The following is a 13,750-nucleotide window of genomic DNA, read 5'->3' on the forward strand; positions in this document are numbered from 1 at the left end:
TTAATTGCCTCTTTTGTTTTGAAATGATTGCAGATTTACATGCAGTTGTAAAAAAGTAGTTCTCCTGTACCATTTTCCTGTTTACCTGCAGTGGTCTTGCTGGACTGACTCTAGGACAATCTTGACTCACGGTCAAGAAATAGAGCTGAAAATAATTTGCTAGGAAAGTAATACCCTAGGAGTGATACCCCTTTATGGAGGATCTGTCAGTGTATCAAGGATACTATGGGAGAAGAGAGCAGTCATTTCTCTCAGATGTCATCCTTAAAACTCCAGTGCACTTGAGCATTTGCAGTTATTTTAAATCACTTGGGAGAGGGAGATGATCTTGAGTGCTTTGAATTCTCGTCTGCTCAGCACCTTTATTTCTGTCCTGGAACAGGCACTTTCCGCCCCCTTCCGCCCTGCCTTGTGCCCAGGGTGGGGGCAGCAGCAGGGAGCGGCCTTGGCTGAGCTGCACCAGTGGGCTCCTTGGACCATCTGGCTCCCAGGTCAGTTTACTAGTGAAAACCCAGGGGGCAGGAGGACAGTAAAGCCAGTGTGTATTCCCTTGGCCCTGTCTAGCATCCTCGGCTCACTGTGTCCCTCTCGGGACCACAGCCCCTAACGGACCGCTTTCTGCACGGAGCTCCCCTCTCCCAGCGCGGCGCGTCCTCCCTGCTCTCCCTGCTGCAGGTCTGGTGGCGGGCGGCCCCTCATCCCAGGCCACGACATTTCATAAACTATTTTCTGTCTCTCCCCTGGCGTCTGCCGTCTGTTTTTTCCCCGAGACTCCAACCGTTAAGTTCAGCAACCACCACCTTCTTCTTCTGTCTCTCCTCCTCCTTGCTTTGTGGACACCGGTCTCCTGGTTTTCCTACTCAGAGATTTGATGTAGAGGAAGTCGAGAATGAAACCCCAGGAAATCCCAGCATTTGAAAGGAGAACAGTTTTAACAAAGAGAATAGGATGCATGGTAGACTCCCAGACTCTCATTCTGATTCCTAGCTTACAACACCTTTTTTGTGTTCCAGAAGCTTCTTTCTGGAGGCCTATAGAAGCCCCAAACTGAACACTTTATGGTGAATGCTATGATGAGTGGCCCAGAACCCTCCAAAGGTCTTAAATCACCCAGTTGGTGAGAATACTATTGGAAAACCACCTTCAGCTGTCTGACCTCTTCAGGCAAGAAAATGGCTTTGTCCAAAGAGATCCTGCTTTAAGGAGCTGTCTGTACCCCATTACTAGTCAGCAAGTCAGGCCTGACCTCCTCAGCCCAATTCAGGGCAACTCTTATTCCTTATCTATGGCCACATAATCTCAAAACTGGCAACTTAAGACAGCATTTATTATCTCACATTCCTGGAGGTTGGGAATACAGGTGTGCCTTATGTTCTGTCTCAGAATTTCCCAAGAGGTCATTCAAGTTGCCTGTGGGGCTGCGATCACTTGAAGGGCCCACTTCACTGTTGGCAGGCTTCGGTTTCTCCCTACCTGGCTCCTCCACAGAGTTGTTCATGGCATGGCAGTAACTGCTGTCAAAATTCCATTTTCCATGGAAAGTGGTCTTCCTTAATGACTTCAGCCCAATGCTCTAACCTTCTGGTCCCCTCAGTTACTTCCAGCTGTTTAAACAACTTCTCTCCCCAAGATTCAGTGATGTTTATTTCAAAGCTCCAGTTCCACATCGAATCACTGTCTCTCCCACCTCCTCTCCTGCAGCAGATAGGGTTGTGGCTGTGGTCTGATCCACACACACCTGCCCATGTTTTTCCATCAGGTGAAAAGTGAAAGTCACTCAGTCATGTGCAACTCTTTGCAACCCCATGGACTATACAGTCTATGGAATTCTCCAGGCTGGAATACTGGAGTGGATAGTCTTTCCCTTCTCCAGAGGATCTTCCCAACCCAGGGATTGAACCCAGGTCTCCCACATTACAGGTGGATTCTTTACTAGCTGAGCCACAAGGGAAGCCCAAGAATACTGGAGTGGGTAGCCTATCCCTTCTCCAGCGGATCTTCCCAATCTAGAAATCAAACTGGGGTCTCCTGCATTGCAGGTGGATTCTGCAGTGAATCCATCAGATGCCCCGCTGGTAAAAGTCAGGGAACAGGATTGAAGAAGGGAGAGTGCCTTGTATTGTCCTTGTGGTTAGTGTGGGCAGATGAAGGCTGACAGTGTTGCCTGACAAAGGATTTGCTCCTGGGCAGTAACTCTAGCTGCTAGGGGTGCCTCGTGAGAGAGCTTCCTTCTTGACTTCAGGCCCAGCCCCTGAGCCGGCAGCCACATATCCCGTCCCTCCTCGCCCAGTGCTGTGGCTTTCCCAGGTAAGACCAACCCTTCAGACATGATCTACTCACCACAGCCAACTCCTGTGTCTTCAGGCATATTGTAGGATTCATCTTCCAAACCTCTCGGACTTTGAAGGGGGACAGTCTTGACCCCGCTTCACCCAGCAGTTCCCCACCATAGCATCTCTTCCCGATGTACTTTTCCTTGATCCTGGTAACACGGGGGCTAGACAGAGAGCCTGTAACTGTCCAGACAGGGGCCAGCAACAGCAGAGACTCACACCTCTGAGCAGTCCTCTTGGCAGCTCCCTCCCTCAGCTTTGAGGATGAGAAGTGGCCCAGACCCACCCTGACCTTGTTCTGGGGATAAGTAGTTCTGCATGAGCAGTGTATTTCTACAAGAGGCAACAGCCTTCTCCCCTTCAACCTCATCTTATATGAGGGTGTGAGGTGTTGGTGCTGGTTCTGCTTCCTGGTTCCTAGCGAGCCCTGTTAAGGAGGGGATGGCCCCAACAGCTGTGCTTCTAGGCATTTAGAATGTGGGGTATTTAGCTCATTTGACCCTCAGCTGTGAATCTTAGGACAGCCTTAGTCACCAGTACTTAGCAGCTGTCACTCATGTTTAAAGTTAACCATCTTTCTCCCAATCACACTCTGATCTCTATTACCTATTTTGGTAAAAGTTATCACTTTCCTTCCTGTAGGGTGATCACTGCCCTAGGATGAAGAAGCATCCCTACTGAAAGCAAGATACTCCTGGGAAATTGGAAAGGTCAGTCACCCTACCTCTCGTTTCAGTGACTCCAAGTGGGAGCTGTGAGTAGTTCTATTCCTCCCTGTCTTCATGGCCCCTGCGCTGTTACTCAGTGATGCTGTTCCTCTACCTTTAAAAGCCTGTGTATCTCTGCCCCCTTTCCATTCCGCACTGTCTTATGCTACTGATTCTCAACTTTCTTTCTTACCAGAATTGCCTGGGGCAGTTTAAAACTACTAATATCTGGATCCCGTCTCCAGAGATTCTGATTCAAATGATCTGGGGTGGGTCCTGGACAGTTACCAGGTGATTCTTGTGTGCCTTCTCTCACCTGAATGATTGCTAATCTGAGTGATCCCAGCTGCAGGTTCCCCCTCTAATCCATCCTTCACGCTGCAGCCGGTTTTCTTTCTTTCTAAAACACAAAGCTGACCATGTCACAGCCCTGCTTAAAACTCCCCTCTGCGTCCTCATTGCTTTCAGGATAAAGCCTTAATTCCTCAGCATGACAAAAGGGGAGCAGAGCGTGGGAGATGCAGCTGGAGCGGGAGTCAGGGGCCGGATCATTCAGGGCCTGGACCCTTAGGCTGTACTACTCGAGTAGAGATCAGTGATGAATAAATCAATCCCAGTCACAGACCTTCTCCTCCAGAGCTAGTGGGCTTAACCAGTACAGTGACTACAGTCAGCGTCCCCCCAGTCCAGGCAGAATGAACCATGTCCTTCCTTGTACCATCCTAATAACCTGAATGTGCTTTGACTCTAGCGCCTGTCACCTTTATTATTCATGTATGTAACTGCTTGGTGTTGAAGATAAAACAATGAAAATGGTATAATTCTTGACCTCAAGTCACTGATGCTATGGTTTTTAGAAAGTTACATACATGAATAATAAAGGTGACCATAGCATCAGTAACTTGAGGTCAAGAATTATACCATTTTCATTGTTTTATCTTCAACACCAAGCAGAGTGCTCAATCCATACTAAATGCTCAGTAAGCAGTTTGCTGAATGAAGGCAAGATACAATGGTTGAGTCTTTCCCCAGAAGTATTTAGAGCTGTGGATTTCACTCCCTTCATCTGTTAAGAATGTCACAGTTCTGTGCCTTCCGCTAGAATGGATTAATTATGGAAGAATAAGTTATGTATTCAGAATTGTCTAATTTGTCATACACATTGTGTGTGCCAGGTAGAGGGAATCCTCTCTCACAGGGGAAGTATAGGGGGTGACAGGTCTTCCTATGGCTCCTAAAAGTAAAACAAACCCTGGGTCATCAATTAGCCCTGCAGTAGAGATGAGTCATAGCATGGCCTTTGACTAAGGATATTGGCACATTCAAAGGCAGTCTGAAGGTAAAAAGAGGCATGGTCTTTTAATGGTAGAATTATGGGTGGTGAGGCTTGTTTTTGGTCAGGAATCATAACCCCTAACTTCTCTAATTAGCTCTGAGCAAGAGCACTAGAGAAAGCCACAGAAGGATGTCTGCTGAGCCCCTAAGAGAGCTCTCACTCAGCTCCCCGGTGGGAATTCCTTGATCCCGAAACCCAGACTGGTGAGAGCCCCCCTCCACAATGCTTCCCAGGAGCAGGAAGAGCCATGTTGCCACCTTGCCAGTGTGCCCTCCTAATTTGTCACTTATTCTGGAATAGACTACATCATACGTTTTTACTCAAGTCGAGCTTCTCAGTGCCAAAGCTATCCTGTCCTCCAGGGGCAGGCTGCACATGAGCCTCACAACCTTTGGCTCTAAAGACCAACTCAGTCTCACACTGATCTTCAGTCTCTTTTACTCACATACTTGGTTTCTCTGGCCCTTCAAGTCATCTGACTTGCTAATAATTGCTTCTGACCCCTATTTGTTTTATTTGTATTTGCATTCTCTTCCAACAATCACTAATTTTAAAATATGGTAACCCAGCAGGGTGCTACCAAAAGCAGTTACTCTTCCCTCCATCCCTGTCAATGTATTATTTCCCCAGGTTACTGGTTAAGTACCGTGATCAGCCATCCTGGTTAACATGGGACCTAAGATTTTAGTACAGAGCAAACTGGGACAATTGGTCATCCTACATCAGGTGGCTGGCTGGTAACATCAAAGGAATAATACAGTCACTAGAGACTCTAGGTCAGAAGGCAGGAGGGAGTAAATGCTAAAGAGAAAATGAAAGAGTAGATGGAGTACAAGTACATATATTTCTACTTGTACTACCAAGTTGAAAGAAGGCACAGAGGGACTGAAAGCATTTGTAGAAGAAAAAATCAAGAATAATCAAAATATTAATAGGAGAAGACAGAACCCTGGGAAGATGAAACCTTCCAGGTATAGAGAACTATACCTGGGAACCACTGCAGAAAGAATAGAAAGGTAAATAGAAGGACAAGCACTGTGTATGCCATATTGATGAGCAGTGAATAGGAAGGGAATGAAGAGCAAGACTTGTGAAAGCATACCTTTCTACATGTGGTTATTTCTTTTTTTCAAAATGTTTCTTCTGAAAAGAATAGTATACTCTTTCCTGGTGTTAAATGTAAAACATAGCATTGTATAGTGTTTGAAGAAAATAAGAACAAGAATGAAATGAAAATGAAATATTAGTTGCTCAGTTGTGTCCAACTCTTTGTGATTCCATGGACTGTGTCCATGGGATTCTCCAGGCAAGAATACTGGAGTGGGTTGCCATTTACTTCTCCAGGGGATCTTTCCAACCCAGGGATCAAACCCAGGTCTCCTGAATTGCAGGCAGATTCTTTTTCTTTTTTTCCATTTATTTTTATTAGTTGGAGGCTAATTACTTTACAATATTGTAGTGGTTTTTGCCATACATTGACATGAAACAGTCATGGATTTACATGTATTCCCCATACCAATCCCCACTCCCACCTCCCTCTCCACCCGATCCCTCTGAGTCTTCCCAGTGCACCAGCCCCGAGCACTTGTCTCATGCATCCAACCTGGGCTGGTGGTCTGTTTCACTGTAGATAATATACATGTTTCAATGCTGTTCTCTCAAAACATCCCACTCTTGCCTTCTCCCACAGAGTCCAAAAGTCTGTTCTGTACATCTGTGTCTCTTTTTCTGTTTTGCATATAGGGTTATCATTACCATCTTTTTAAATTCCATATATATGCGTTAGTATACTGTATTGGTCTTTATCTTTCTGGCTTACTTCACTCTGTATAATGGGCTCCAGTTTCATCCATCTCATTAGAACTGATTCAAATGAATTCTTTTTAATGGCTGAGTAATATTCCATGGTGTATATGTACCACAGCTTCCTTATCCATTCGTCCGCAGGCAGATTCTTTATCAACTAAGCCACCGGGGAAGCCCCGGGAACAGGAATAAATCAGTTTAAAAATAATTGCTTGTGTGAAAGTAATTTTCCCTTATCCCTCAAAGAGAGGGAGGCTATCATCTGCTGGAAAATTACTAGGTCAGCCTATATTTAGTCTAACTTCTTGGGGTAGCAATCATTTTGTTAACTTGACAAACATTAATAAAGTGTCTAAATGAAGTGTCAAGTTCCATTTAAAATTCTGTACAGTCGTTTTTTTCCAGGATTTGTTTTGTGTTTTGTATTGGCTCAGTCACTGTGGGACGCTTAGCATCCTCAGTTCCAGGGCGTTAAGTGTTTGGAGGCCCCCAGGCATAGTAACAATCCCTGGTTGAGAACCATTTTCAAACTTGTCCCATCATACATATCTCAGGGGACACCAATCAATTACAAACTCAAGGGCTCTCCACCTCACATCTGAATCAGTATCTCTATTGGAGGAACCCGGAAATCTGGATATTCAATAGGAGTCCATCCCAGGTGACTCTTAAAACCAGGCAAACTTAGAAAACAATGACTCTGTATCCCTTCCCCCTGATATGCCAATGTGATCCCAGGTGCTTTTGGTCAGTCAGAAGTTTGCTGCAGTCTGATGACACCTGATAAGCTCCTGCCTAGTCTCCCCTTTATGTCACTAAATTGGATTGACACAGGTAGGAGAGAATTGACAAAGAAGTATACTCAGTAGGTTGTCTTAAATAGAAATGTTTTGGATGGGAATATTGTCTCCAAATGCTTGATGTCCCCGCAATGAAGGACATTTTATTCATTGTACTAAAAAGATTATTCTACGCATCTTATCATGATAAAGCTTCTTAACGTGTCACAAGTGCACTTTTGAAGAAATATGTACTTACATACTACTTCACAGAGCAATGTGAAGGTTTTTTTAAGACTTGGCTTCAGTAAGCAAAAAAAAAAAAAAAAAATGTAGAACTTTAGAAATAACCAAGTAGACCTTTAAAAAGAACAGTAATTATGATCCACTAGTGAAGTTTATTTTTTTGGTCATATTGTTGTTCAGTCTCTAACTCGTGTCCGACTCTGTGCAACCCATGGACTGCAGCATGCCAGGTTTCCCTGTCCTTCACTGTCTCCCAGAGTTTGCTCCAACTCCTGTCCATTGAGTTGGTGATGTCATCCAACCATCTCCTCATCTGTAGCCTGCTCCTCCTCCTGCCCTCAGTCTTTCCCAGAATCAGGGTCTTTTCCAGTGAGTTGGCTCTGCACATCAGATTGCCAAAGTATTGGAGCTTCAGCTTCAGCATCAGTCCTTCCAGTGAATATTCAGGGTTGATTTCATTTAGGATTGACTGGTTTAAGCTCCTTGCAATCCAAGGGACTCTCAAGAGTCTTCTTTTGTTATATGTTTTAGCCTTTTTATTTCTTTGGTTGCTGTTCAGTCGCCAAATCATGTCCCATTGTTCACGACCCCATGGACTATAGCACACCAGGCTTCCCTGTCCCTCACCATCTCCCAGAGTCTGCCCAGGTTCATGTCCATTGAATTGGTGATGCCATCCAACCATCTCATCCTCTGTTGCCCTCTTCTTCTGCCTTCAGTCTTTCCCAGCATCAGGGTCTTTTCCAATGAATAGGCTCTTTGCATCAGGTGGCCAAAGTATTGGAGATTCACCTTCAGCACCAGTCCTTCCAGTGAATATTCAGGGTTGATTTCATTTAGGATTGACTGGTTTAAGCTCCTTGCAATCCAAGGGACTCTCAAGAGTCTTCTTTTGTTATATGTTTTAGCCTTTTTATAAAGCATAAAGTGAGATGTGTCTAGTTAACTTACATGACATGCCCATGAGAAAATTCTCAAAGATACTTGTAATACATAAAATAATGGCTATCATTTATGGATACTAGGCATTGTATAAGTACCTGACCTTTTATAGTGTGACCAACCATAATAGTCTGCCTGGAATGTCTCAGCTTTAGCACTGAAAGTCTTACCAAGAAACCCTTTAGGCCTGGATGGACCATGCCTATTTGTTACCCTACATATTCTTCTGATTTAATCTTCAAAACAACTGCATGTGATTTGTACTATAATTATACCCATTTTACAGGTGAGGAAACTGAAGCATAGAAGGGTTAAGCAAACTGACAAAAATGACTGGTCTAGAAAGTTGCAGAGTTGGTTCTCAAACCCCCATCTGTTTCCATTTGTTTGCTTCCAAAGTCTACTTTCCTAACTATTTTTTGCCAAGAAGTTACAGTCCTTACAGGTTTCATTATTTCTTCCTTGTCCCAGGAATAAGGTTTATCTATAGACTTAGCATCAAAGAGCCTATTTAAAATTTCCTAGCAAATTAAAAAAAAACAAAAATAGTTCCATGAGAAATTGTATCCCATTCGATAGCAACAGAAAATTAAAGCCACATTGAGTTCTCCAAGCCTTTGTATGTTGCTTGGAAAATTTGAGAATACTGGGCTTGGGGAGATGAGACAAGAGCACAGGGAAATCCCACCCTTTTGAAAAGTAGTGTTTGGGGAGAATGGTATGTGCCTGGCAGATACACTGAAGAGTATGGCCACCCCAGCATTTCAAAGAGGATGAGATAGTGATTGCCCTATCCAGTCACATCCACAAGGGGAATTGAAGAAAGGGATATGTTTCCTGGCCTGCCATTCAACCAAGATGGCTCATTTGATTTCCCCCACTAATAAACCCTGAGCTTAAATGAAGTTCTGGGCTGCATCTCCAGTTCAAATTGGAAAATAATTTTCAAATTCACTGAAAACTAGACTTTTAAAAATTTGTGCTTATTGCATCTTATAGATCATATCCTCTTGGGATTGTTGGACCTGAAAATTCTGATTTCTTCAGAATAACCCAACAGAATAAAGATGGGACATATTCATTGAATTAGTAAAACATTTTTGCGTGTATTGAATCACCCTTGTGACCCAAGAATAAATCCATCTTGATTGTGGTATATAATCCTTTTTATGTATTGTTGGATTTGATTTGCTAATATTTTGTTGAGGATGTTTACGTCTATATGCATTAAAGATATTTGGCCTGTGATTTTCTTTTTTTTTGGTAATGTATTTGGTTTGAGTAACAGAGTAATGGCCTTGTAAAGTGAATTTGGAAGTATTCCTTCCTCTACAATTTTTTTGAATAGTGTGAGAAGAAAGGTATAAGTTCTCCTTTATATATTTGGCAGAATTGCCCTGTGAAGCCGTCTGTTCCTAAACTTTTGTTTTCTGGGATGTTTTCTTATTACAGATTTGATTTAGCTTCTAATGATCAATCTGTTCAAATTGTCTGTTTCTTCTTGACTCCTTCTTAATAGGCCATGTATTTCTTCTAGGTTGTTCATTTTATTGGCAAATAGTTGTTCATAGTAATCTCTTATGATCCTTTGTATTCCTGTGGTATTGGTTCTAGATTCTCCTTTTTCATTTCTGATTTTACTGATTTTGACTTTCTTTTTTTCTTGATGAATCCTATTAGAAGTTTATCAATTTTATTTTTTCAAAAAACTAGCTCTTGATTTCATTGATATTTTCATTTTTTTATCTCTGCTTTATTTATTTCCTCCCTTTGTTATTTTTTTCCTTCTGCTGGCTTTTGGCTTTGTTCTTTTTCTAATTCTTTTAGGTGGTAGATTAGGTTGTTTGGAGATTTTTCTTTCCTTTTTTCTGAGTAAGGCCTGTATCACTGTGAACTTTCCTTTTAGAACCACTGATGCTGCATCCCATAGATTTTTGGAAGTTGTGTTTTCACTGTTGTTTGTCTGAAGGTATTTTCTGATTTCCTCTTTGACCCATTGATTTTTTAGTAGCATGTTGTTTAGTCTCCTTGTGGTCATTTGCAAGTCTGATCATTGCAAGTTTTTCCGTTTATCTTTCTGTGGTTGATTTATAGTTTCATATCGTTGTGATCCGAAAATTACTGTGGTCTTAAATTTGTTGAGGCTTGTTTGGTGTACCAGTATGTGGTCAATCCTAGAAAATATTCCATACATACTTTAAAAGACTGTGTATTCTTTTAAGTTTTTTTTGGATGTAGCCTCGTATAGATATCAATTCAGTCCAACTATTCTATTGTGTCATTTAGCATCTCTGTTGCCTTATTGATTTTATGTCTGAAAAGCTGTCCATTGTCAGAGAAGTATTAAAGTCTCCTTTTATAATTGTATTCCTGTCAATTTTTCCATTTACTGTCTGTATTTGTTTTGCTCCTATGTTGGGTGCATGTATATTAATGAGTATAATATTCTCTTCTTGTATTGATCACTTTATATTATATAATGCCTTCTTTATCTTTCATTATAGCCTTCCTTTTAAAGTCTATTTTGACTGATATGAGTATTGCTATTCCTATTTTCTTGTTGTTTCTGTTTGCATGAAATATCTTTTTCCACCCCTTCACTTTCAGTCTGCGTGGGTCTTTCACCCTGAAGTGAGTCTCTCATGGATAGCAGATTGGGGGATCTTGTTTTTTAATCCAGTCTGTCATCCTACGTCTATTGTTTGGAATATTTAGTTTATTGACATTTAAACTAATTATTGATAAGTATATACTTATTACCATTTTATTTCTTGTTTTCCTGTTGTTTTTGTAATTCTTCTTCGTTTCCCTCATTGTGGTTTAACGGTTTTCTTTTGTAGTATGCTTGAGTTCCTTTCTTTTCTGTTTTTGTGTATCTATTGTAAGTTTCTGATTTGTGGTTACCATCAAGTTCATATACATTGACCCGTAATTGTATCGACTTGCTTTAAATGGATTATCATTTAAATTCAGACACATTCTAAAGGATCTACATTCTTTACTCCCCTCCCCTACATCTTGTGTTTGGAGTTTTATATTTTACATCTTCATGCTTATTATCCTTTTACTCCTGATTATAGCTACTGTTGTTGTTTAGTCACTAAGTCATGTTCGATTTGTTTGCAACTACATGGACTGTAGCCCACCAGGTGTCTCTGTTCATGGGATTTCCCAGGCAAGAATACCGGAGTGGGTTGCCATTTCCTCCTCCAGAGGATCTTCCTGACCCAGGGATCGAACCCGGGTCTCCTGCACTGGCAGACAGATTCTTGCCACTGAATCACCAGGGAAGCTCTTATTGTAGTTATGGCTGCTTTTATAATTTTTTGTCTTTTAATATAGATATTGGCTTAAGTAATCTTTAGTCCTTACTTTATATGTGCCTGTATTGGGGGGATTTTCCTTTCCCTAATAGATTCTTACTTCAGCATTTCTTTTAGGATAGGTTTAGTATTGCTGAACTCTTTTAGCTTTTGCTTGTCTGAGAAATTCTTTCTCTCTCCTATTCTAAATGATAATTGTGCTGGGTAGAGTATCCTAAGTTGCAAGTTTTTGCCTTTCAGGACTTTGAATATATCATGCTACTCCATTCTGGCCTGCAAAGTTTCTGCAGAGAAATCAACTGATAGCCTTATGGGGATTCCCTTGTATATGACTCTTCATTTTTCTACTGCTGCCTTTAGAATCCTCTCTTTAATTTAAGCTGTTTTAATTATGATATGTAGTGGTATGGGGTCATTTGGGCTCATCCTGTCTGGGACTCTATGCTTCTTGTACCTGGCGTCTGCTTCCTTCTTCAGATTTGGGAATTTTTTATTCATAATTTCTTCAAATACATTTTTGATCCCCTTCTCTCTCTTTTCTCCTTCTGCAACCCCTATAACGTGAGTGTTGGCACATTTTATATCATCCTATAGATCTCTTATGTTGCTTTCTTTTCATTTGTCTCTCTGTTTGCCATTCTGATTGGGTGATTTTCATTATTGTATCTTCCAGATCACTTATGCATTCTTCTCTGTCATTTAGTCTGCCATACATTGCTTTTAGAGTGCTTTTTATCTCAGAAATTGAATTATCTGTTTTTGATTGGGTCTTCTATACAGTTTCTAGTTCCTTATTAAAATGATCTGGGCTTATAAAAATCCTTTCTTAATTCATAAGTATTTTATTAACAACTTTTAAAACTCATTGTTTGGTAGACTGATTATCTTTCATCTATTTTTTCAGGGGCTTTTCTCTTGCTCTTTCAGTTGAGAATATTTCCTCCACCTTTTCGTTTTCTTAACTTTCTCTGTCTCTGTGAATAGAGGTGAAACAGTCATATATTGTGGTGTTTTTATGTGGGAGCATCTCTATGTAGACTGCATGTGCCCAGTGTCTTTGGTACAAGCAATTTTATGTGAATGCCAGCCACGTCCTTCCTCAGGTGTGCTGGTCACTATCACCTTGATAGGGGGTGTGGCTTGTGTTGAAGGAGCTAAAACCTGCCCAAGGTGTGAGGTAGGATTTCCTCCCTGCTCAGTGGCTTCACCCTCTTATCAGAAGCAGGGTCTGTGCCGAAGTTTCTGGAATGGTAGCCTTGAAGGTTGGGCAGGTTTTGTTCCTTTTGAGCGTGTTTTTCCTTCTCCCCACACTGGGGCCTTGCCCTTTGCCCCAGAGGAAGGGAATGTTGAAGCATGTGGGGCTTGTGTGCTTACAGAGGTCCAGGGTGCTTTCTGTGTGTGTGTCTGCACCTCCACTCACACACAGCCCATGTTGTGGTTGTCCCAGATCTACTACAAGGTTGTGACATGAAGTCTGCAGGGCCTGAGTGTTTGCTCCACCAGTACTGGAGGTTGCAGCATTGCAGTTGCAGGAATTGAAACAGCTATGCCATAGTCAAAAGGCTGGGCTACTTCCATGGTGCTGTTGAGTGAGTGGCAGAATGGCTGCCATGGCCCCACCTGAATCACCTCCCCAGTCACCTCTACATCTCTAGATTAAGTCTTTTCTCAGGACCTGGCTGTCCTACATGCAGTGTAAAGCTAGGGCATGGAATGGGCAGGGAGCATTTACTCAGCTGGAACTGGGGATGGCCATGTTGCCGGGGGAAATCTTTCTTGCAGCCTTGGTTGTTTTCTTCCAGCCTTCTGTCAGTTTCCAGTTAGTTTTCTGTGAGAACTCTTCCACATATAGGTATATTTTTGATATGTTTATAGTAGGAGGTGAGCTCCATGTCTACTTACTCCACCGTCTCCTGACCCCTCTTCACTTTTGGCATTTTGAAACTTAAACTTTGATTCTTCTCTGCCTACAATAAGCTTTGGGCATGTCCATATTATGAAGTACAATACTTCCATTAAAATCACATCCCCAACAAAAACTTTTTGACATAGAGATATCCCCACAAAAAAAGGTGAAAATTTTATATACCTTTTCTTAAATTTATTTTTTAATTGGAAGAAGATTGCTTTATAATGTTGTGTTGGTCTCTGTAGTACAACAGTGTAAATCAGCCATAATTATACACACATCCCCTCCCTTCTGAGCCTCTCTCCCCTCCCCCCATGTATACCTTTTACAACTTGCTTTTCCTCCTTACATTTAGTGAGTATTTTTCCA

This window comes from Cervus canadensis, chromosome 16 (genome assembly GCF_019320065.1).
Source record: "Cervus canadensis isolate Bull #8, Minnesota chromosome 16, ASM1932006v1, whole genome shotgun sequence".
NCBI classification, from domain to species: domain Eukaryota; kingdom Metazoa; phylum Chordata; class Mammalia; order Artiodactyla; family Cervidae; genus Cervus; species Cervus canadensis.